This window comes from Kogia breviceps, chromosome 9 (genome assembly GCF_026419965.1).
Source record: "Kogia breviceps isolate mKogBre1 chromosome 9, mKogBre1 haplotype 1, whole genome shotgun sequence".
Taxonomy (NCBI): Eukaryota; Metazoa; Chordata; class Mammalia; order Artiodactyla; family Physeteridae; genus Kogia; species Kogia breviceps.
This window is the reverse complement of record NC_081318.1, coordinates 102,890,333-102,916,504: the sequence shown is the minus strand read 5'-3', so window position 1 is coordinate 102,916,504 and position 26,172 is coordinate 102,890,333. Positions and strand designations below refer to the sequence as shown.

Sequence of the window (26,172 nt, the reverse complement as noted above, 5' to 3'; positions counted from 1 at the left end):
ATCTTTCTTCCTATTTGGCCCCTTTATCTTTCCCAAGTCTCGTGCCCATTTCATCCTCCAGTGCTTTCACACTTTCACTGTGATCCCTGAAATGGCCCCCTAGATGCCTGGTCTGGAACAGTTCCTCCGGTTAGTGTACCACAAACCAACGGGAATAGGCCGCACCACCACAGCTTGTCCAATAGACTGGTCTGTAGCCATGTATTTTAGACAACACGTGTGCACGGAGTAACCTTTGGGTATAGGCAATTGTCCAAAACCAAACTCTGCAGACTGAGTCAAACAAAGCAGAAAGATGAGTTTGTTGGAAGGGTTTCAACCTGTAAGCTGGGAAGCTCAAAGCTAGGGGAGCAATGAGTTCCAAGTTGCTCACAGACTAAAGGGTTTTTATGGGGTAAATATGTAAGTTACTTGGCTTTTTCAACTGATTGATTGTCTAGTGGTCTTCTTCCTTGCTTAGATCAGGGTAGTTGAATCAGGGAAACAAAGAAGTCCAAACATGGTGTGAACAGAGTTGGCATTTGGGAGTTGGCTGGTGTCCTTTGGTTGAGTTTCATTTTTCTTTAATGCACCTGTGCTAGCCAACTGGCTTCTGTTCTCAACATAAATGACTCCATTTTACTTTGGGTTCTTTTTTTTTTTTTTTTTTTTTTTTTTTTTTGCGGTATGCGGGCCTCTCACTGTTGTGGCCTCTCCCATTGCGGAGCACAGGCTCCGGACGCGCAGGCTCAGCGACCATGGCTCACAGGCTTAGTTGCTCCGCAGCATGTGGGATCTTCCCGGACCAGGGCACGAACCCGTGTCTCCTGCATCGGCAGGCGGATTCTCAACCACTGCGCCACCAGGGAAGCCCCTTACTTTGGGTTCTTTAGCAGGTACTTCTGAACAGGCCTCTCCCACATTCACCATTCCGGGAGAATAACGCCTGACAGTCACAGTTTTTTAAAATTATTATAATTTACAACAGTAGGGCTCTGGGAAATACAGTAATGACAAGACCTTTCCAATTCCTGCTGAGCCCTCCATTCCTGAGTTTTTACTCTATGATATGCTAGCTTTGGGCTTATCCCATGACTCCTTGGTTAGATAAAAACAAATAAGCAAACAAAATAAAGGAACCAACAGGAAAGACTGGGAACATTTACCAAAGATACATCAGTCAATAAATGAATTCTATGTCAGGTTAAAATCCTCTCTTATAACCTCCGTATGCCGTTTCTTGCTCAATTACTCCTCTCTTAATAAAACTACCTGCTATATTATCACTGCCTCAGAGCCCTGCTAAATGCATTGTCATCTGATTTGTGAGAAATCATTTCATTAGAGTACTAACGCTCACCATTATTTAACATATTATCCTCTGCCCGATAATATTTGCATTTTAAGAGACCTTCAGTGCCCTAATCAGAATACGGAGCAGTATGTTAATTTTCGACACTATGTCAAATCTTTGGGAGACCTGTATTTGCCCATTAAATCTTAGAGGAAGCCACCCTCGTTTAGCACTGTTCCAATTTATGGTTCTAGTCGTTAGGGTGGGTTTTTTTTTTTTTTAACCAATGTTGGGCCAAAAAAATGTCCCAGAGGGTGAAATTCTAGATATATAGCTGGTGGAGGGTGGTTAGTGAGGGACCCGTTTTGGATCCAGTGACCACAGTTCAGCTTCCAGACTTGATACTTCATGGCTGTATAACCTTCGACATGTTATTGGCCCTTCTCTTTGTCTTTGTTTCTTTCTCTAAAGTGGTGCTTGCCATAACAAGAAACACCATTAGAATTTGCCATAAATTATTTTTTACAGGTTGAAAAAGTCCCGTTGAGACACACTATAAATCTGAAATATTTATTTACTAAGAAATGCCTGCGTTTTTCAGCTGCTTGTTACAGTGAGCTTTAGAAAAGCCATCCTTTTGTGGATGACAAGAGAAGTGGCTTACACGCGGCTAATGACAAATACCAGGGAAGGCTGAGCTATTCGAGAGTTGGCGGAGCTTTATGACTTGGCAAGCTCTCCTTTTTCCCTAACTGGTTAATTCATCTTTTGTTTACAGAATCCTGAGCCTCTGCTTATACCTTAAAGGCAACAGAATTTTACTTAGTTCCTAAGGCAGTTAAGCCTACAGGAAGATCTTAAGAAGATACCCTGAAAGTGGCATTTGACATTTGAAGGATGGATAAGTCATACTCAATGTCTCCCAAAGTTAAACTCTGTGGCTATTATTTTAAAGAGGGCAGTACAGTCTGCTTTACCACAGCCTAGAAAATAGCAAGTTATTTTCTCTCCAGGGGTGACCATTTTTTCCTAAACAAATAGAGATAATCGCCTATTTAATTTATGACTCGAGGCAAGTCACTTATTGCCTGAAAATAAGCATTGGAAGAGCCTGGCATTTTTAAATTAAAACACCCTGTAATTTAGGTTACAATCTGTCATTTCTTTTTAATCCAATCATCATCCATTTTTATATAAACAATTTTGATAGAAGATGTATATTTTTATAGAATAGCTCCTTTCCCAACTTCCTGCTAAATTACCTATTGTAGACCCAGAAAAATATAAACACTCAGAACAACAGAGAAAACTGCAAGTTACCAACAGTCCATTGCCAGAGTCTGGGGGAAACTTCTACTAATGACAGAGATGAGATAAATAGTTTGGAGCACTATTAGGCCACCAGCCAAGTGGTGAGTGTCCTAGATTGAATTCCATGAGGCTGGAACTAAGAAAAGAAGAAGGTCCTACCTAAAGCAACAGAAGACATCAATAAATGGAGAAACATTGCAAGTCAGAGCCTTTTCAGGAAAATTAAGGTTTCTACCGTAGCAACAACTGGTTTTAAGTATCAAATATATTTACAGGATTTCTTACACAGAATACAGAAAGCATTAATAATAAAAGAAAAAATGATAAATTCAACTTTATAAAAACAAAAACTTTCGCTCCTCAAAGACACCATTAAAATATAAAAAGGCAAGCTACAGACTGGAGAAAGTATTCACATATTGTAACTATATATATGAATATATAAGTATATATAAGTGGGCAAAAATTTAAACATTCACTTGTCAGCATAAGATATACAAATTGCTATATGGACATGAAAAATTGCTCAATAGCCATTGGGGAAATGCAAATTAAAACCACAGTGGAATACAATTCCATGTCCTCCAGAATGGCTAATATTAAAAAGAATAACAACACTGAATGATGGTGAAGGTGTGGAGTAACTGGAAACCTCATATATTACTTTGGAAAACATACATTGCTTTTTAAAAAAATTGTAAATATATATTTACCCTATGCTCTATCAATTTCACTTCTAGGTATTTATCCAGGAGAATGACAACATAAGTTTTCAAAAAGACTCATACAGTCGACAAAGAATTTGTCATATATTCACTCATACAGTAGAATACTTGCAATGCAGAGGAAAACAACACCTTTATTCCCTAAAAGACTGCATGAATCTCACAGATGTCATGTTGAGAGAAAGAAGCAAGACGCAAGAATATATACAACGTGGGGTATGTACTATCCTAATTTCTATCATCATCATTGAATTTTAGAAAAGGCCATAAGGGAAATTTTTGAGATGACAGATGATCTATATCTTAATTGGAACGTAGATTACACAAGTGCATCCATTTGCCAAAACTCCTCAAACTGTATTCTTTTTTTTTTTTTTTTTTAATTTATTATTTATTTTTTGCTGTATTGGGTCTTCGCCTCAGTGCGAGGGCTTTCTCTAGTTGTGGCGAGCGCGGGCCACTCTTCATCGCGGTGCGCGGGCCTCTCACCGTCGCGGCCTCTCTTGTTGCGGAGGCACAGGCTCCAGACGCGCAGGCTCAGTAGTTGTGGCTCATGGGCCTAGCTGCTCCACGGCATGTGGGATCTTCCCAGACCAGGACTCGAACCTGTGTCCCCTGCATTGGCAGGTAGACTCTCAACCATTGCGTCACCAGGGAAGCCCGCAAACTGTATTCTTAAGATTGTAGTATTTTGTAGTATGTCAACTTTTAAAAAGTAAAACATTAAGTAAAATTATTACGTTCAAGGAATTAAAAGGTAAGATGGTGAATTTTGGAAGAGTACTTCCAACTTGTTTCAACTTGGGTTCCCATAAAAGCACATTTTGAAACAATATTTCAAAAGTTTACAAGGTAAGTTTGGGGAACACGAGAAGAGGATGGGGAAGTAAAACAGGGAAAGAAAGTCAGCTAGTAATGGGTGTGTTTTAAAACAGATTCCACATTGGACAACTAGAGTTTCATTTCCTGGGGAAACCTAGGAACCAGTGCAAAACACAGGCCTCAGCGTAATTCTCCTCGGGGAAGAGGACGCTGGAGTGTTTATATAATTACTCTCAATAGCCTTTGGTTGACGCTGTTCACACAGGTTGTTAATTTCTGGACACCCCCAGCCTGCCATGTGAGTAAGAAGAGAAAAATTCTGTGATTCCATAAAATGTCTGCAGGCACAGTAATACAGATACCAGCAGTTAGAATTTATTTGTCCCGCACTGAATGATAGTGTCCAAGGGATATATGGGGACATTGATAGCATCTGCTAAAAACCTTTAAAAATAATCAAATGGGGAAATTTGGCTTCAGGTTGACATACGGGTAATATTAGACTGCACACTGCCAAGGAAAACTGTAAATATCAACTAAAAACAATCAAACAAACAAAACGCAAAAAATAAAAGGAAAGGAAAGGAAAAAAATAAGGAAGAAAGGAAGAAAACAACTGTCTTAAGGCACTGGAGAGCAACCAAGGTACTCAGAACTTGAGGAGCTACATTTCTTGGGAAAAGAGAAGAACATTGAAGTAAGCTCCACATCTGAAGTTACTTTGTCCCTTTGGGACAATTGCCAAGTCATAGTATGAGGCACAGAAGCCGAACAGCAAACAGTAGTTTAGAGTAGTGTTGTCCAATAGTAAGCCACCTAATCTTAAATGATCTAGTAACCACATTCAAACAGGTAAAAGGAAACAGGCAACACTAAATTTAATAACGTATTTTATTTAATCTAATAGAAACAAAATAACATTTCAACATGCATTTGATGCAAAGAAAATGAATGAGATGTTTTACATTTTTTTGTGTACTACAACTTCAAAATCTGGTGTGTATTTTACACTTACAGTGCATGCCAGTTCAGATTAGCCATATTTAAGTACTCAGTAGCCACATATGACTAATGACAACCATATTAAACAGCAGAGGTCTAGAGTTGGCAGCAGTATCACTGGGCTGTGATGTCTATAAGGTCATCCAGGACTTGAGGTGCCAGGATCCTGGAGAAAAAGAAACTGTAGACAAGTGAGCCAGAAAGTCTGCGTGCAACTTTTCCTCTAGATATCTGCTAAATCCAGTAATGTTTCAATAGAGTTTCAGAGAGACTCTGAAAACTGAGAATTTAGCTGCTAATATGGTTAGAAGTTTCAGCATTCCAAAGGAGCTGAAAAGCCAAAAATTGGAGTTCAGAACCTCTCAAGTTGAGAGGGGACTGGGTCAGCAATACAGTAGGTTGAAACCATTTAAAGGGTTATGGCAGAAAATACAAAAATAGCAGAAATGGAACAGTATCAATTGAATTCAGCTGAGATCCTCATACTATATCCCTGAGAGTAAGAATTAAATTCTCTCTAGAAGAAGACATCATTATTGAGAGTTTCTATGTCTTTTAAAATATCTGACATTTAGCCAAAAATTGCCACACATTTCAGGAAACAGAATGGCATGGCCAAATCCAAGGGGAAAAAGCAGAGAATTGAAACATACAGATGTACAGTTGAGCCTTGAACAACGTTAGGGGTGCTGATCCCCTGTGTAGTCAAAAATCTGCATATAACTTCATAGCTGGCCCTCAGTATCCTCCATTCTGCATCCATGGATTTAGCCAACCATGATTGTGTAGTACCATAGTAGTATTTATTGGGAAAAAAATCTGCATATAATTGGACTCACACAGTTCAAACCCATGCTGTTCAGGGTCAAATGTAATTCATACACAGCTAAATTTTTAAAACTGGACTTACCAAGTGTTAGCAAAGATATGGAGTAATGAGAACACTCAGATACCATTTGTGAGAATGTAAGTTGGTACAACCACTTTGGAACATCTGAATTTGTAAATATAAGATTATACATATAATTTGTTCCTGGATATATACTCAACAAAAATGTGAAAATGCACCAAAAAACATAAAAGGAATATTTATAGTGTCAGTATTTATAATAATTAAAGACTTAGAACTACTCAGATGTCCATAAAAAGAAAAATGAATTAATACATTGTGATATATTTATATAAAGGAATACTACTCAGCAATGGAAATAAAATGAGCTATTGCTGCACACACACAAGAGTGATAAATGAATCTCATATACATAATATTGAGGACATATACCAAAAAAGAAAGATTATACTCCACTTTATAAAATTTAGAGACAGCCAAAATGAACTATATGATAAAAGTTAACAGCTTCAGAATTGGAAGAAATTTCACCATGTGCCTCCTGATATTATGCACTTAGAAGGGCAGAGCATCACTTCTATGGTAATTGTGTAATGCATTATATAAAATATATATATTGCATTATATTCATATTTTATATATATATATAGTGACAGATTTATTATTATCAGGAACTAACTCACAAGATTATGAAGGCTCAGAAGTCCTGCAATCTGTCATCTGCAAGCTGAAGGCCCAGGAAAGCTGATGTTGCAGTTTGAAGGCCTGAGAACTGGGGAGCCAAAGGTGTAAATTCCAGTCCAAGTCTGAAGGCCTGAAAACCAGGAGTAAAAAGGGAGATGATTGATGTCCCAGCTCTATCAGTCAGGTGGAGAGAGAGAGAGAGAGAGAGAGAGAGAGAGAGAATCCTCCCTTTTTCCAAGTTTTTGTTCTATTCAGGCCCTCAGTGGCTTAGATGATGCCCACTTACACTGAGGAGGGCAACACACTTTACTCAGCCCACCAATCCAAATGCTATCTCTCTGGAAACATCCTCACAGACACACTCCAAAATAATGTTTAACCTGATATCCAGGTACCTGTGATCCCGTCAAGCTGACACATAAAATTAACTATCACTTATGCATAACCTAAATCTATTCAAGAGGAAATATCAGATAATTCCACATTGAGTCATCTGGATCCAAAATTTTATCTTTAAACTTCTCAGACCCATGCACATGCATGTGAGAGAGACCTGGAGAGGAGCGGGGAGCTAGAAGCCAGGCCTCAAGTGTTGCATATCACTTGAACTCACAGCCTATTGCCCAGAACCCCATAATATTATCAGTCTAACCACAGGGTAGCTGAGAGATATGAAGAGCATGTGGGTATGAGTGAGCACTGACAGTCTCTGTGACAACAGCTCAGAGCCAGCAGGGCCCAATGGAGAACAGGAATGAAGCCAGGTAATGTGTTCACCCAGCATTCACCCAGCACCACAATGACCAGACAGAGCCAGATGACAGCCCTCCAGATTTGCCTGTTGTTGAGTGACAGGCCTTACAAGGTCTCTTTAAGTTTGAGTATCAGAACATGCAATGATAGAACCCATAAACTAATCTGTGGAACCACAGAGAAGAAATATTATTCTGTGAAGTCAGAAGCATGGACTTCTAAAATTCATTTTCTACTGAAACCAGGGGAAATTTTTAGGAAACTGTTTGGTATTACCTCTGTGACATAGGAGCCTAAAGACATACAGATATTACTGAGATAGAATGAAAAAATGGGAAATGTATGAGATAAGAATGATTTATTGAGCACCTAAAAATGAAATCATAGAAATATAATATTTATTGGAGTTAGTAAAGAGCAAAATCAACAGCACAAGAATCATATCAGTGATGTGAAAGACAAAGACAAAGATCTCCCGGGATTCAGAGAAAAAGGACAAAAGAAAAAAGAATGACTGTGGTAGATACAGAGAATAAGGAGCAGAGATACAAACTAAAGATTTACATATATTCCTAAGGAAGATTCTAGAGCAAGTGCAACAGAAATAGTTGAAGAAAACTCTCATGAGCTGAAAGAAAAAAAAGGTGTATATCAATTTAAAAATATCAACATAGGCATGATAAATGCAAATATAATCACATTTAGGTAAATCCTAGAATTTTTTTGTATTACAAATATAATGGAGAAAACCTAGAACAAGTAAAACCTGCAAGAGAAAAATAAATAAATAAAACTGACCTCATATTTCCCTTTACAATAAAAATCCCCAGAAGATAATGGAATATTCTACAAAGTTTTGAGGAAAAAAGAAAGTAACCGGAGAATGTAAACACAGTTTTTGTGATTGACCCTTGGAAAAATACTAAAACCCACTAATATCGCCATTAGATGACCTTTTTTTTCTTCCTTATGAAGAACAAATGGAATTTATAGATGTGACTATTGTTTTAAACCATTTATATCTGTGTGCTTTTCCTCCAGAATATTAGCTACAGATTGCAGCAAAGTCGAGAAGAATCAAGGGAAAACATACAGTGCTTGCAAATTTCCTATTAAAAAATCATCTTTCTTTTTCAGTGTGCTACCTTATTTCATGTTAAAGGATAAAGAGAATCTTGTTGATATTATGTATAGAATAGATAAGTAAGGAGAACCTACTGTATAGCACAGGGAACTCTACTCAGTGCTCTGTGGTGAGCTAAATGAGAAGGAAATCCAAAAAAGAGGGGATATATGTACATGTATAGCTGGTTCACTTTGCTGTGCAGTATAAACTAACAAACTAAGGAATAAAGGGAATCTTACCCTTCAATGCCCCAAATGAATACGAAGTGTAATGACTGCAAGTCTCCATTAAACTTTCCCAAAGTAAAGGGTCTGATTCCCTATCCAGAGCCAACTCTTCCCCTCGGGCACTGATTCCCAACCCCTCTTATCTATTCAAAGACATCTCATCTATTTTCCCCTACAAGATCAAATTTCCTTCTCTATCAGATATTTTCCATCAGCATTCAAATAAATCGTACATATTTCCCCTCCTACTAACATCCCATTTCTCTGCTCCCCTTTACAGCAAACGTCTTTTTAAAATTTCCTTTCTTTCCTTTCTTTCTTAGTAAAGTTAACACATAGAATGAATCATCACATCTACCAAGGGCCTTGGCATTTATTCTTCCCTCTTCTTAGAACACTTTCCCTAGGTAGTCACATGGCTCCCTCTCTCAGTTCCTTCAGGTCTCTTCTCAAATGCTGTAATATCAGAGGGGTATACTCTGACACCCCCATATCTCACACAAGCATTCCCTGGTCCCCCCTTCCAACTATTATTTTTCCTCTTTAGCCTGTACCCCAACACCTGTTATATTATTTATTTCTTTATTGACTACCTTCCCTCTCTCAGCCCCCACTTGCATGTAAGCTTCATAAAGGCAGAAATTTTGTCTATTGTTTTCACTACTGAATCCCCAAGCCTGGCATATATTAGTGTTTCAGTGAATATGTGTTTAATGAACTAATATTTAATTACAACCATGGGGCTTCCCTGGTGGCGCAGTGGTTGAGAATCCGCCTGCGGATGCAGGGGACACGGATTCGTGCCCCGGTCCGGGAAGATCCCACATGCCGCGGAGCGGCTGGGCCCGTGAGCCGTGGCCGCTGGGCCTGTGCGTCCGGAGCCTGTGCTCCGCAACGGGAGAGGCCACAGCAGTGAGAGGCCCGCGTACCACCAAAAAAAAAAAAAAAAAAAAAAATTACAACCATGAAAATAATCTCACCAATGCAGAGAAAAGAGGGAGAAGATAAATGAAATTCACATATGCCAAATAATGTAATATTCCCTTGAGTTTTAGTATTTTGAGGGATTTCTCTTTCTTTTTTGTCCCTCTAGTTCCATTAAATAAAAATATATTAATAAAAGTTCTGGGCTTCCCTGGTAGTGCAGTGGTTGAGAGTCCTCCTGCCAATGCAGGGGACACGGGTTCGTGCCCCGTTCCGGGAAGATCCCACAAGCTGCGGAGTGGCTGGGCCGTGAGCCATGGTCCTTGAGCCTGTGCGTCCGGAGCCTGTGCTCCGCAGTGGGAGAGGCCACGACAGTGAGAGGCCCGCATAACACACACACACACACACACACACACACACACACACACACAAAGTTGTATCAACTGAGAAGAACAAAGTTGGAGGACTGATGCTATTTGACTTCAAGACCTATAAAGCAATAGTAATTAAGACAGTGTGGTACTGGTGAAAGAAAAGACAAATGGATCAATTGATCAGAATAGAGAGCCCAGAAATAGACTCCCATAAATATAGTCAGCTGATCTTTTATTTATTTATTTATTTATGGCTGTGTTGGGTGTTCATTTCTGTGCGAGGGCTTTCTCCAGTTACAGAAAGCTGGGGCCACTCTTCCTCATGGTGTGCGGGCCTCTCACTGTCACGGCCTCTCCAGTTGCAGAGCACAGGCACCAGACGCGCAGGCTCAGTAGTTGTGGCTCACGGGCCTATCGGCTCCACGGCATGTGGGATCTTCCGGGACCGGGGCACGAACCCATGTCCCCTGCACTGGCAGGTGGATTCTTAACCACTGCGCCACCAGGGAAGCCCCAATAGTCAACTGATCTTTGACAAAGGAGGCAATACAGTGGAGCAAAGGTAATCTCTTCAACAAATATTGCTGGAACAACTAGACAGCCACATGTAAAAAATGAATCTAGACACAGACCTTATACCATTCACAAAAAAATAAAATAGATTATAGACCTAAATGTAAAACACAGAATTATATAACTCTTAGAAGATAAGATTGGAGAAAACCTAGATGACCTTGGGTATGGTGACACCTTTTTAGACACAACATAAAGACACATCTGATAAAGGACTTATCCAAACTATACAAAGAACTCTTAAAACTCAGCAGTACAAAAACAAATAAGCTAATTTAAAAATGAGCCAAAGACCTTAACAGACACTTCACCAAAGGAGACATACAAATGACAAATAAGCATATAAGGACATGCTCCACACCACATGTCATCAGGGAAATGCAAATTAACACAACAATGAAATATCATTACACATCTGTTAGAAGGGTCCAAATCCAAACACTGAAAATGCCAATGGCTAGTAAGGATATGGGGCAGCAGGAACTCTCACTCATTGCTGGTGGCGATGCAAAATGGGGCAGCCACTTTGGAAGACGATTTGGCCATTTCTTACAAAACTAAACATACTTTTACCATAAGATCCAGGAATCACGTTCCTTTGTATTTACCCAAAGGTGCTGAAAACTTATGTCCACACAAAACCCCCCACAGGCATGTTTATAGCAGCTTTATTCATAACTGCCAAAGCTTGGAAGCAACCAAGATGTTCATTAGTAGGTGAATGGGTAAATAAATTATGGTAGGTCCAGGCAATGGAATATTACTCAGTGCTGAAAAATAAATGAGCCATGAAGCCATGAAAAGACGTGGAAGAACCTTAAATGCATATAACTAAGTGAAAGAAGCCAATCTGAAAGCTTACATATGGAAAAAGCCACACTATGGGAGACAGAAAGAAGATCAGAGTTGCCAAGGGTTGGAAGGTAGGGGAGAGATGAATAGATGGAACAGAGAATTTTTAAGACAGTGAAAATACTCTGTGTGATATTGTAAGATTAATACATGCCATTATACATTTGTCCAAATCCATAGAATGTGCAAAACCAAGAGTGAACCCTAAGTTAAACTATGGACTGTGGGTAATATGATGTGTCAATGTATGTAAAAATGTACCATTCTGATGAGTGATGTGATCATGAAGGAAGCTCTGCATGTGTGGGGGCAGGGGATATATGGGAATCCTCTGTACCTCTCTTGAAATTTTGTGGTAAACCTAAAACTACTCCTAAAAAAGTCTTTAGAAAGGTCCTGCCCGGGTTTCCCTGGTGGCGCAGTGGTTGAGAGTCCACCTGCTGATGCAGGGGACAAGGGTTCGTGCCCTGGTCCAGGAAGATCCCACATGCCGTGGAGCGGCTGGGCCCGTGAGCCATGGCCGCTGAGCCTGCACGTCTGGAGCCTGTGCTCCACAATGGGAGAGGCCACAGCAGTGAGAGGCCCGCGTACCGCAAAAAAAAAAAGACACTGATGAAAGAAATTAAAGATGATACAAACAGATGGAAAGATACACCGTGTTCTTGGATTGGAAAAATCAACATTGTGAAAATGACTATACTACCCAAAGCAATCTACAGACTCAATGCAATCCCTGTCAAATTACCAATGGCATTTTTTACAGAACTAGAACAAAAAATCTTAAAATTTGTGTGGAGTCACAAAAGACCCCGAATAGCCAAAACAGTTTTGAGGGAAAAAAACGAAGCTGGGGGAATCAGAATCCCTGACTTCAGACTATACAAGAATATACAATGGAGAAAAGACAGCCTCTTCAATAAGTGGTGCTGGGAAAACTGGACAGCTACATGTAAAAGAATGAAATTAGAACACTCCCTAACACCTTGCACAAAAATAAACTCAAAATGGATTAAAGACCTAAATGTAAGGCCAGACACTATCTAACTCTTAGAGGAAAACAGAGGCAGAACACTCTATGACATAAATCATAGCAAGATCCTTTTTGACTCACCTCCTAGAGAAATGGAAATAAAAACAAAAATAAACAAATGGGTCCTAATGAAACTTAAAAGCTTTTGCACAGCAAAGGAAACCATAAACAAGATGAAAAGACAACCCTCAAAATGGGAGAAAATTTATACAATTGAAGCAACTGACAAAGGATAAATCTTCAAAATATACAAGCAGCTCATGTAGCTCAATATCAAAAAAAACCCAAACAGCCCAATGCAAAAATGAGAAGACCTAAATAGACATATCTCCAAGAAAATATACAGATTGCCAACAAACACATGAAAGGATGCTCAACATCACTAATCATTAGAGAAATGCAAATCAAAACTACGAGGTATCACCTCACACCAGTCAGAATGTCCATCATCAAAAAATCTACAAACAATAAATGCTGGAGAGGGTGTGGAGAAAAGGGAGCCCTCTTGCACTGTTGGTGGGAATGTAAATTGATACAGCCACTATGGAGAATAGTATGGAGGTTCCTTACAAAACTAAGAATAGAACTACCATAAGACCCAGCAATCCCGCTACTGGGCATATACCCTGAGAAAACCATAATTCAAAAAGAGTCATGTACCACAATGTTCATTGCAGCTCTATTTACAATAGCCAGGACATGGAAGCAACCTAAGTGTCCATCAACAGATGAATGGATAAAGAAGATGTGGCACATATATACAATGGAATATTACCCAGCCATAGAAAGAAAGGAAATTGAGTTATTTGTAGTGAGGTCGATGGACCTAGAATCTGTCATACAGACAGAGGGATGGCTGGAGGAATAGCATCAATGGGAGGTGAGCAGGGCATGGGTGGAGAACAGTGGATAGTATTAGAAGAATATTTTACAGCTGTTCTGAATGCATTTTTCAAGGTTTCGTAAACTATGACAAAAATATAAATAACGATGATGATGATAGTAATTTAGTGCATGATAATTTGTGCAGCTTTCCTTGATCCTTAGCCTCTATTTGAATCTCAGCTCTCCCTGAATCTCACTTCTCCTCATCCATCACTTTATCCCAGCACCCTATCTCATCCCTCATCCTCACCCCTTCTCTAAGCCTATACTATTCCTCATTCTACCTCTGAATTCCAGCCTATGCCCAAGGTGCATTTGTTACCCTCCAAGAAATTAGTTGTTAAACAAATTTCTAATTCATTGGTAATTAGATACTAAACTTATTAATTAACTAATTAATAATAATTACTAATAAATACAGAACTAATTTTCTAAGTAATAATTAACTAATAAGTAATTAGTTAAATTAATGAATGAATTGATTATTAAACTGACTCACTGGTAATTTTTTTAAAGCTGAAATTTTAATGATTTGGTTTTGGCTACATTAAAAATTTCCTGCATCAAATACCGACATGAAAATGCTTTGTATTCCTTATATAATCTTGGTAACATAGCCAGGTAAATTACAGCGTAGTATTTACATATTGCTGAAATCAAAGTAAGGTGAAATAAAATTTGCTGTATCACTCAATATGCCTTTACATGGCCATGCCCCATGACTCTATCCAATTACATTCATCCTAATGTGCATATAATATTTTGATATGGCTTTTAATTTCATATTTCTCAGAGACCTTTAGATATCACCAGCAAGTGAACCAACAGTGAAACCCATGGTTGGGTTGAAGAGAAAAGGGGAGATGGATGTGTAAGAGCCCTGGAAAGGAGAAGGAAAAGGCTGCCCAGCAGTAAGGAATGACTAAGTGTCTGACTCAGAGTTAGGGGAGCGCTTAATTTTGAAAATACATGGCTAGAGGAATCCCTTCTAGTAGGGAGCTCCTTTTATACAGATTATCATTTTGTGATAGGTAAACTCCGTATCATCTTTAAGGCTGATGGAACTTAATAAGTATGGTGGATATAAAAATATCCACAATTCTTTGCCTCTCCTCCCACCAAGAGGTGGAGTCCATAGCCTCACCCGTGCTGGCTCTGGGCTGACGCTGTAATTTGCTTTGACCAATAGAATGTGCTGGTAGTGACATTGTTCCACAGCCTTGGTCTTCAGAGGCCTGGCAGCTTTTGCGTTTGCCATCTTGGAAGCCAGTTGCCATGTAAAAAGTACCATCACCTTCTCGGAAAGAGGGGCCATGTGCAGAGAGGCTCTGGAGAATGGGAGATTACAAAGGGAGAGATGCAGCTCTCCCAGCCACCCAGCTGAGGCATCAGACACGAGAGGGAAGCCATGCTGTGTCTTCTACGCTCATGAGTGACCCCACTCTCACCACAGCGAGCAGAGATAATCCACCCTGCCTAGCCTCACGCTGGCTGCAAATCATGAGCATATAAATTGTTGTTCTAAGTAACTAGGGTTTGGAGTAGTTTCTTCCATAGCAACAGATAACTAAAACAAAAATTGGTACTTGAAGCTCAGGTGCTGCTTTGAAATAAGTTAAGTAAATAAAGCCCTAAGACGTGTGGTGTTGGCATTGAGGATGAGCTGATGGCAAAGACTGGCAGGGTGACAAGGAAACTATTAGAGGAGCCTGAAAAAGCAATGAGGAAATTACTAATGGAAGCTGGATACAGGACAATCCTTGTTTGGTAGAGGCAGAATTTTGGCAACACTATTGCCAGCGGTAATGTAAAAGATAGAAAATCCAACTAATAAATTTGTGGATTTGGCTAAGCAGATTTTTGGGCAGAATGTTTAAAGTGCTATTTGGCTTCTTTCAGCTGTATATGGTAAGGTATTAAGAGAAAGATGAACTAAAATATTAAGTATTAAGAATGCAAGCAAAACAGAAGAAATACAGAGGCCGTAGACAGTGTCCCCGGAAAGCAGAAGTTTTTCAAAATGAGATATTGCCGTATGGCAAAGACCAAATCCAGGGTACATTGAGTAAAATATGGCCTCAAGCTAAAAAGCAAGTTAAGGAGGTGGACGTAAGATGCTCCTTAAGATTTCTGAAAGATTCACAGTAGAGTCTCCTATATTTGAAATCACAAAATTTTGAAAGTATCCTGAAGATTTATCCTTAGGAGACTGGTTAAATAAACAATAATGTATCTGCACAATGAAGTACTATGTACTCATAAAGAAGAATAAGGGAGATCTCTATGTACTGTTATGGAATAATTAGAAAGATATATTGTTGAGGGGAAAGAAACTCAACATAAAATGAATATACACAGTATGAGCTCTTTTGTGAAAGAAAGAAGAATAAAGATATATAGGTTACATATTTTTTTAAATTATTACATAAATATAAATATATAAATGGCACACACACACACATTTTTGCCAAAGGAAACAGTTAAGAATAAAGCAGATACTAATGCAAATGTTACCAATAAGAGGTGGGTGTAAATGAGGTGAAAGAGATAGGAATAGACATAAGACCTTTCTAGTATATCTTCTGATATAACTTTAAATTTGAATGATTTAAAAATATACACAGTCAAAAGTATAATTAAATTATTAGAGTAAACTTTACAGTTGAATACAAACAGCATAAAATGAACTCAACTCAGTATCAAACAGACAATCTAACCCTACAGGAAAAAAATATTAATTCCTATAATGTCTATACATATCGTACTCTGATTCTATACCTTTAGTAGGATAGAGTTTAAAGACAAAAAAAGAAATCTGAAACTTTGCTTAGTAGATTTGTTCTTGGTAGAGGTAATGCTGAAATCTTTTTGCATGAATTGTAGACTAGTGCAAATAAGTAAATATATTGATAGTTGGTTAATTCAGTCCAACTCACCAGTGGAAACAGAACACATTGTGCACCTTAAACTTTTACAATGTTATATGTTAATTAACTCTCAATTTTTAAAAGGTAGTAGGTGTGAGAATGATTTTGTGATTATATGTAGGAGAATGTCTTTTTCAAAGAAAGCAGAAATTATTAAGACACAAATTACTTTTTGCATATGCAACTTAATTCTACCTGTCTTCGTAAAAGTATTTTAAAATCACAGATTTACCCATCTCAGCCTTCATTTTCCCCAGTAACAGAGTTTTCCTTGAATAAATTTCTGTTTCTGAAAAGAAAGCTAAGTTACTGCAAAATTCTCTTAAGAGGGCTTATGATTTGCTAATATATGCTTTCCACAACAAGAAATCAGTTCATGATTCTTCAGACCAAGATAAAATCTGAAATTTCTTTTAAAAATTTTAAGCAGATTTACTCCAATTTTTCTGTGGAAAAAAATCCTCATTACTTTGAAAAGAGAAATTACTTTCCTTTAGAAGATTCTGTCTTTATGATGATTGTTTTAGTAGCACTTTACCTAAGGCTTAAATCTCTGTAACCCATTCTTCTCTTCTACTGAAAGCATTCTACACTTGCCCTCTTTTTGTCTGTGTCTACATCCTCACCTGCTACAATTCCTTGCTTTTTTCCCTAAGTTCTCTCTGACCTACTCTCCCATGTGGTTACTTTTGGCTTCATGCCCACAAGCCAATAAAGGTGGACCAATCTTTCTTTCCAAAGTTCCCAAACACACGCTCAATTATAAAAATCCTAATAGTTTCCAATAATCAGAATTTCTAATAATCAGTTTTCCTCATGAAGTCTTCTCAGTTTCAATTTTTTTATCCTTTCTCGTCTGTTTGCAATTTAGAATGGATGATTGTATATGTTTTCAGTGATTTAAATTTAAAATAATATTAGTTTAAATTCTTTCAATTAGAATTTCTCCCCATGACCTGAGACCCACATAGTCTTACCTTAGTAGTAGTCCTAACACAATGCAGCCATTTGTTCAGGCTTGGAGTACTTTAGAGCAGGAAGGCATAGGTAGGACGTTGCTAAACTGGAATCATTGATGCTTAAGACAGAAGAAATAGCCTACCTGAATAGAATGTTGGATGCTTTCAAATGTGTTTTAAAACTATATTGAATTTTGAGTTTATTGTTCCCTTGCTTTTTTAAAGTCAAAAATATTGATGTGTAATACGTACCGAATAAAAATCACCCATTTTAAGTGTACAGTTTGATAAATTTGGACAAATGTATAGTGTTATGTAACCAACACAGAAATCAAGACAGGGAACATTTCCATCAACTCGAAAAGGTCCCTCCTGAGTCATGATCTTTGGGGACATTCCCTTCTCTCTACTCCCAGGCTTTGGCAACCACTGATCTATTTTCTGTACCTATATGACATTTTGCAGAGTGTCATATAAATAAAATCACACAGTATGTAGATTTTTGTGTCTGGATCCTTTCATTTAGCATATTTGAGATTCATCCATGTTTTTACATGTATCAGTAGTTCTTTTTATTTTACTGAATAGTATCCCATTATATGGATGGACTACAGTCTGTTTACCTATTCACCAGTTAATGGACAGTTGGGTTCTTTCTAGATTTTTATTATGAAAAAGTCGCTTTAAACATTCATGCAAGGTCTTTGTATGGACATATGTTTTCATTTCTTGTGGATGAATACCTAGGAACAAAATGGTTGTCGTGTGGTAAGTGCATATTTAATTTTATAAGAAAATACCAAATTGTTTTTGCAAAGAGATTGCACCGTTTTGCATTCCCACCAACAATGTATAGATTTTCAGTTGCACCATATATTATACCTACCAAAACTCAGTAATATCAGTTGTTAAGATTTTATCAATTCTAGTAGGTGTGTAAAGGTATATCACTGTAGTTTTATTTTGCACTTTTCTAATATCTAGCAAATTTGAACATCACCTCTGTGTTCATTTGCCATCCATATATCTGTTTTGGTTAAAAGACTGTTTCAATCTTTTGCTCACTAAGAAAAAAAAAATCTGGTGGCCAACTTCTTATTGAGTTGTAAGAGTTTTTTATATATTTTTAATACAAGTCCCTTAACAGATATGTGTTTTGCAAGTATTTATTCCAACTGTAGCTTAGCTTTTCATTTTCTTAACAGTTTATCTCAAAAACCGGATGTTTCAAATTTTAATAAAATCATTTCTATTAATTCTTTGATAGTTCATGGCTTTTTTTTTTTTTTTTTTTAGTTCTATCTAGGAAAGTTGCCTAGCCCCAAGGGCACAGAGATTTTTGTCTCATGTTTTCTTCTAGAAGTGTTGTAGTTTTAGGTTTTACAGTTAAGTCTATGATTAATTTGAGTTAGTTTTTGAATGGCATGAGGTATAGATTGAATTTTCATCTATTTGTAAATATCCAATTGTTTCAGCACCATTTGTGGAATAGACTATTCTTTAAACATTGAATTGCCTTAGCTCCTTTGTCAAAACTCAGTTGATCTCATATGTGTATGTCTGTTTCTAGACTCTATTTTATTACATTGGTCTTTATATCTACTGTTATGTTAATATGTAGCTTTGTAGAAAGCCTTGAAATTGGGTAGTATGTGCCATATAACTTTGTTTTTCTTTTTCAAGATTTTGCCTATCCATGTAAATTTAAAATTTTTACTTATCAATTTCTATAAAATAACTTGCTAAGGTTTTACTGATTTTTACTGGCATTATGTTGAATTTATAGATTACTTTGGGTGAGAATTAACATCTCGGTCATATTACTCCAGTTATTTACATCTCCTTTAATTTTCCTTAGTAATATTTTTTTCATTTTAAATGTAGTTGTAGTACATATCTCTTGTTAAATGTATTCTTAAGTATTTCATGTTTTGGACAGTACTTTAAATGGAATTGTTTTCTAAAATTTAATTTTAAATCATTTGCTGCTGCTATAGGGAGATATAATAGAGTTTTAGTGTACAAACCTTTCTAAATTTACCTATTAGCATGAGCTGTTTTTTTGTAGATTCCTTGGGGTTTTCTATGTATAAAATCATGTCATTTGCAAGGAAAGACAATTTGCTTCTTCCTTTCAAATATGTATGCCTTTCTTTTTAAACTTGCTTTGTTGCATTGGATATAACCTCAGGTAAAATGTTAGATAAGAGTGGTGAGAGCAGACACCTTCTTCTTGTTGCCTATCTTAGAAAGAAAGCACATACTCTTTTGCCATGAAATACAAGGTTAAGAAGAGATATTTTATAGATGTTATCAGGTTGAATAGTTGAATAAGTTTCTTTCTCATCCTAGTTTCTATCTCTAGTTTTCATAAATGGATGTTGAATGGTTTTGTACCTACTCACAGATATTTGCTCATGTGGTAAATTACAGTGATTTATTTTTGAATGTTGAACCAATCTTACATTCCTTGGCTAATCCCCAATTGGTGATGATTTATTATACTTTCTACACAGTGCTGGATTCAATTTGCTAATATTTGGGTAAGAATTTTTGCATCTATGTTCATCTGATATATTTGTCTGGAGCTTTATTTATTTATTTTTTGAAATGCCTTGTTTAGTTTGGGTATAAAGGCTTCACAAAATAATTTGGGGAAATTTTCATCCTCTTCAAGTTTCTGAAAAAAAATTGTGTAGATTGATATTTTTTCTTCTGTAACATTTTGTAAAAATCACCTGTGTGTCTATCTCAGCCTGAAGTTTTAATTTTTATCTATCTATCTGTCTATCTATCTACCTACCTTTCTTGTGGGAAGAGATGTAACTATACATTCAAATTCTTTAATAAATATAGGATTATTCAGGTTATTTATTTCTTCTTGAGCAGTCTTTTGTATGTTGTGTCTCACAAGGAATTTGCCAATTTTAGTTAAATTATATTTATTGGCAAAATGTTTTTTCATAATATTCCATTAATATTCTTTTATCATCTGTAGTATCTTTAGTAATGATCCCACTTTCATTCTAATATTAGTAATCGTGTCTTCTCTTTCTTGATCAATATAGCTAGAAGTTAGCAATTTTCTTGGTACCTTAAAAAAAGTTTTTATTTTGTTATTTTTCTTTATTTTATTTCTGTTTTCATTTTCACTTCTATCTGCTTATTTTTATGGTTTTCTTATTAATGCTTATCGTGTATTTAATTTCCTCTTCTTGTTTTAGAGTATTAAGTTGGACACAAGTCACAGACTTGAATCCTTGCTTTTTTTTTTTAAAGCCTATAAACCTATAAACATCCCTTTTACTACTGCTTTCATTGATCTTACACAGTTTGATATGCTGTGTCTTTATTTTCATTCAATTTACAGCATTTTCTTATTTCTGTTGTGATTTCATTCGTTACTTGTGGGTTATTGTGGTATGCAAAAAAATCTTAATCATTTAAATATCTTAATCATTGCAACCAGTGAATATGATAAAAGGGACTTTGCAGATGTGATTAAGTTAAATATCTTGCGAGGGAAAGATTATCCTAGATTATCCAGGTGTACCCAACATAATCACTAGAGTCCTTATAAGGGAAAGAGGGAAGCAGGCAGTCAGAGAAGGAGACATGACAACAGAGGCAGAGGGTAGAAAGATGCAGCCTTGAGCCAAGGAGCGCAGAAAGATTCTAGAAGATGGAAAGACAAGGAATGGACTTTCTCTTAGGGCCTCCAGAAGAAATGCAGCCCTGCCAACACCTTGATTTTAACCTGCTGAAATCCATTTTGGCTTTTTCTGACCTCCAGAGTTGTAAGACAATACATTTGTGTTGCTTTAAATGACTAAATTTGTTGTAATCTGTACAGCAACAATAGAAAAATAATACAGTCATGTAGAATTATTTTAGAATAAATACGTAGACTAGCGGGATGACTACTTTAGAATCTCTCTCTCTCTCTCTCTCTCTCTCACACACACACACACACACACACACACACACACGTTGTGGACTTTCATTACACTCATGTAATCCCCCCCAGATCAAGATATAAAATGTATCTTTTTATTTTTAGTTTTTTAAGTAACATCCATACTGTTCTCCATAGTGGCTGTATCAATTTACGTTCCCACCAACAGTGCAAGAGGGTTCCTTTTTCTCCACAGCCTCTCCATCATTTATTGTTTGTAGATTTTTTGATGATGGCCATTCTGACCGGTGTGAGGTGATACCTCATTATAGTTTTGATTTGCATTTCTCTAATGATTAGTGATGTTTAGCATCCTTTCATGTGTTTGTTGGCAATCTGTATATCTTGTTTGGAGAAATGTCTTTTTAGGTCTTCTGCCCATTTTTGTATTGGATTGTTTGTCTTTTTGATATTGAGCTGCATGAGCTACCATATGACCCAGCAATCCCACTACTGGGCATATACCCTGAGAAAACCATAATTCAAAAGGAGATGTGTACCACAATGTTCACTGCAGCTCTACTTACAATAGCCAGGACATGGAAGCAACTTAAGTGTCCATAGACAGATGAATGGATAAAGATGTGGCACATATATACAATGGGATATTACTCAGCCATAAAGAGAAATTAAATTGAGTTATTTGTAGTGAGGTGGATGGACCTAGAGTCAGTCATACAGAGTGAAGTAAGTCAGAAAGAGAAAAACAAATACCGTATACTAACACATATATATGGAATCTAAAAAAAAAAAAAGGTTCTGATGAACCTAGGAGCAGGACAGGAATAAAGACACAGACGTAGAGAATGGACTTGAGGACACGGGGAGGGGGGAGTGTAAGCTGGGACAAAGTGAAAGAGTAGCATGGACATATATACACTACCAAATGTAAAATAGATAGCTAGTGGAAAGCAGCTGCATAGCACAGGGTTGGTGCTTTGTGACCACCTAGCGGGGTGGGATAAGGAGGGTGGGAGGGAGGCACAAGAGGGAAGGGATATGGGGTTATATGTATACATATAGCTGATTCACTTTGTTATACAACAGAAACTAACACAATATTGTAAAGCAATTTTACTCCAATAAAGATGTTAAAAATATATCCTTTTAAATAGCAGGGTAGAGAATAGCTTATATCCTGTCATCCCGTAACTGTAAACATGTATTTATATGTGTATAAATCTCATTTATAGAGAGAGAAATGTTTGGGAGATTGGTCATTAAAGTATTATTAGTACTCAGCTCCACAATATGTCATTAGGTGATTTCTCTTTCACATTTTTCACCTCCACATATTGTTTGAATAAGTCCAATGAGCCAGAATATGGTATGTAAATATCTATCAGGTTGGGCTTCCCTGGTGGCGCAGTGGTTGAGAGTCCGCCTGCCGATGCAGGAGACACGGGTTCGTGCCCCGGTCCGGGAAGATCCCACGTACCGCGGAGCGGCTGGGCCCGTGAGCCATGGCCGCTGAGCCTGCGCGTCCGGAGCCTGTGCTCCGCAATGGGAGAGGCCACAACAGTGAGAGGCCTGCGTACCGCAAAAAAAAAAAAAAAATCTATCAGGTTGTCCACTAAAGATGTGAATACTTGTCCCCATCCCCAATCTTCCATGAACAGGAGGCAACTTCAAGGTCTACATATCTCCCAAGGAGGATATGTTCCACAGTCCTACCACAGCTGTGGTCAAGGAAAAGCTTAAAAAGCAGAAATCTCCCTGAGGGTGGAGGAAGGCACCACTGAGAACAACGAATGAAGAAATTCCTCCCTGTGCAGACCCAGGACTTGGTCCGAGAATCCCCACACCCCACGTGGTAAAGCCTTCACCCTGTTGGCCAGGAAGATTTCAGAATTGCTATGGGGCTATCATTCTTCACTTTGAATACTAAAGTAATGAAAAATTCCAAGCATTCTTGTTTAAAACAACAAAAAGCTTTTATTCCCTTTTATATATCTCAGCAGGGCAACTCTGCCCATGTAGCCCTCAAAGATCTGGATTCAGGAACCCTCTCTCCTCCCTTCTGTCCCACATTTGGGCAGCTGATTTTTTAAAAAGCCCAGGTGCTCCCTGCTTTGGCACCGGTGGGAGTTCAAACCTTCAAATCCATCCTTGTGGAACCCTCATCCCAGCCTCACACGCTAACCATCTTAAAAATTCCAAGCCAATTTCCTTTCTCTGCTCTCTCAAGGCATTTTTCAGGCCAGCTGAGAGGTTTCTCCTGCTGTTCTTGGAAGACCTATTATGTGAGACACAAACATTTTCATTACCTCTCATGTGTGTGTGACATTATCAATCTCAACATCAAACTAGATTTTGAGTGGGGGTCCATACTGTCTCTTCACGGTATACAAAGCCCTCTGCTTCCTTGATACACCTTAGATGTGCAGCTTAACATCAGTTGCGATCCTGGAATGTAGACACTTTTTTTAGGCTCTGAGAATGTATAGAATCTCAGCTGACCTTACCTTTTTCAGGGCCCAAGAGGTCCATAGCTTCTGCTTATACTTATTGCTGTGTGGTCCTGATACACTCATATCTTTGGAGATATTCATATTGTTTTTGAGTTCAGCAATGTGTTTTGACTAAAAAAAATATGTTATCTATTGCTGCTATGTGTTTGTGGAGGAAAAAGTAGAGAGAGCTATAAAGTAGTTTGCAAATAAACAAAAAATGACAATACAAAGTGAAAAGTACTATGACATGGTAGTAGCATCAAAAAGTTTGGAAGATTTCAGAATATTTCCCATGAACCAATTAAGAAGAGATCAGGGAAATCGTCTGGGAACTTAATCAATAGTGATTCACAATTTTTATACTCCATTTATGGCTATTATAAAATATTGGCTATATTCCCTGGATTGTACAATATATTCTTTTTTTAAACTAATTTTTATTTGAGTATAGTTGCTTTATAATGTTGTGTTAGCTTCTACTGCACAGCAAAATGAATCAGCCATACATATACATATATCCCCTCCATTTAGGACACTATAGTGCATTAAGTAGAGTTCCCTGTGCTATACAGTATATTCCCATCAGTTGTTTATTTTATACATAATATCAATAGTTTATATGTGTCAATCCCAATCTCCCAATTCCTCCCACCTCACCCCTTCCCCCTTTGGTTTCCATACATTTGTTCTCTAAGTCCGTGTCTCTATTTCTGCTTGGCAATTAAGATCATCTATACCATTTTTCTACATTCCACATATATGGGTTAATATACAATATTTGTTTTTCTTTTTCTGACTTACTTCACTCTGTATGACAGTCTCTAGGTCCATCCATGTCTCTACAAATGACCCAATTTTGTTCCTTTCTAAGGCTGAGTAATATTACACTGTATATATGTACCACGTCTTCTTTATCCATTCCTCTGTTCGTGGACATTTAGGTTGCTTCCATGTCCTGGCTATTGTAAATAGTGCTGCTATGAACATTGGGGTGCATGTGTCTTTTTGAATTATGGTTTTCTCTGGGTATATGCCCAGGAGTTGGTTTGCTGGTAGTTTGCTAGTAGTTCTATTTTTAGTTTTGTAAGGAACCTCCATACTGTTCTCCATAGTGGCTGTATCAATTTACATTCCCACCAACAGTGTAGGAGGGTTCCCTTTTCTCCACACCCTCTCCAGCATTTGTTGTTTGTAGAGTTTTTGATGATGGCCATTCTGACCAGCGTGAGGTGATGCCTCATTGTAGTTTTGGTTTGCGTTTCTCTAATAATTAGCGATGTTGAGCATCTTTTCATGTGCCTACTGGCCATCTGTATGTCTTCTTTGGAGAAATGTCTATTTAGGTTTTCTGCCCATTTTCTGATTGGGTTGTTTTCTTTTTTGAACTTGAGCTGCATGAGCTGTTTGCATATTTGGGAGATTAATCCTTTGTCACTTGGTTGGCTTGCAAATATTTTCTCCCATTCTGAGGGTTGTTTTTTTTTTGTCTTGTACCTAATAGCTTCTACCTCTTAATCTCCTACCCCTATTTGCCCCTCCCCCATTCCCTGTCCCCACAGGTAACCACTAGTTTGTTCTCTATATCTGTGAATCTGTCTCTTTCTTTGTTACATGCACTAGTTTGTTGTGTTTTGGGGGGTCATTTAATTAACTGCACTTAGTGATTATCTGCAAAGCAGCAGAAGCAGAAACCTAGAATAACTTCAAGTCTATGCTTGGTCAGCTGGGTGCCTGGCAGAGCCATCATGATGATAAGCGATGCACCAGGACGAACAGGATTGCCAGAGAAAATGATCATAAAGATTCTGACTGTGTTGAGTTGGAACTATTTGTGGGAAACCTGGGGGTGATTTCCAGAGGGGGTTTGAAATAAAAATGTATATATCTGGACAAAATTTAGGGTTGGAGGTAGTGATTTAGGAGACATCTGTGGGAACATATAAGTGTCTCCAAAGAGAGTGGGTAAATGAGTACAGAAAGAGGTCAAGGATAGAACTTTGAATTGTATTAAAACCTAAAAGTGAACCCTATCTGTCTATAAATTTCCTTACTAGTTCCTATGTTAGACTCATTTCCCTAGCTAAATCATAATCCCTTTGAGGGAAAAATAAAACTAAGCAAAAAATGTGTCTCATAGTACAGAAAAGATTATTTGACACAAGATAGGTGAGCAAAAGCCAGGTCAGAAGACAAAATACAGGCCTGAAAATTATTGGATGCATCCGTTGAGTATACAAGATAGAAAAGCATATAATAAATGAAAATTAAATGGATAATTTGAATCAAAAGCCATAGAAATCAGGGTCTCTTCACACCTGTAAGTTATTAAATAACTAGTATTTACAGCATGATCCAGTTTTAACAGGAAAATGCAGAAGTTTGGTTTTTATGAGAAACAGACTTGATTTTAATGAAGTTGTTGAAACTCTTACTTTCACATGAGTAGGGATAAATTAAATCGTATTCA

General features: G+C 37.5%; 1 protein-coding gene across 22 annotated transcripts in view; it reads left to right on the top strand.

The window, feature by feature from the left end:
• The window catches only part of C9H7orf25 (chromosome 9 C7orf25 homolog), a 422,474-nt gene that overhangs the window by 244,850 nt on the left and 151,452 nt on the right, over positions 1–26,172 (top strand). For 21 of the 22 annotated variants that reach the window (XR_010842308.1, XR_010842310.1, XR_010842303.1 and 18 more), the window contains one exon: positions 3,325–3,525. The gene's annotated coding sequence lies outside the window, so the exon portion shown is untranslated. Of the gene's footprint in view, positions 1–3,324; positions 3,526–6,654; positions 6,877–26,172 lie in introns of those variants that run through there. The other variant, XR_010842318.1, reaches the window with a different exon arrangement.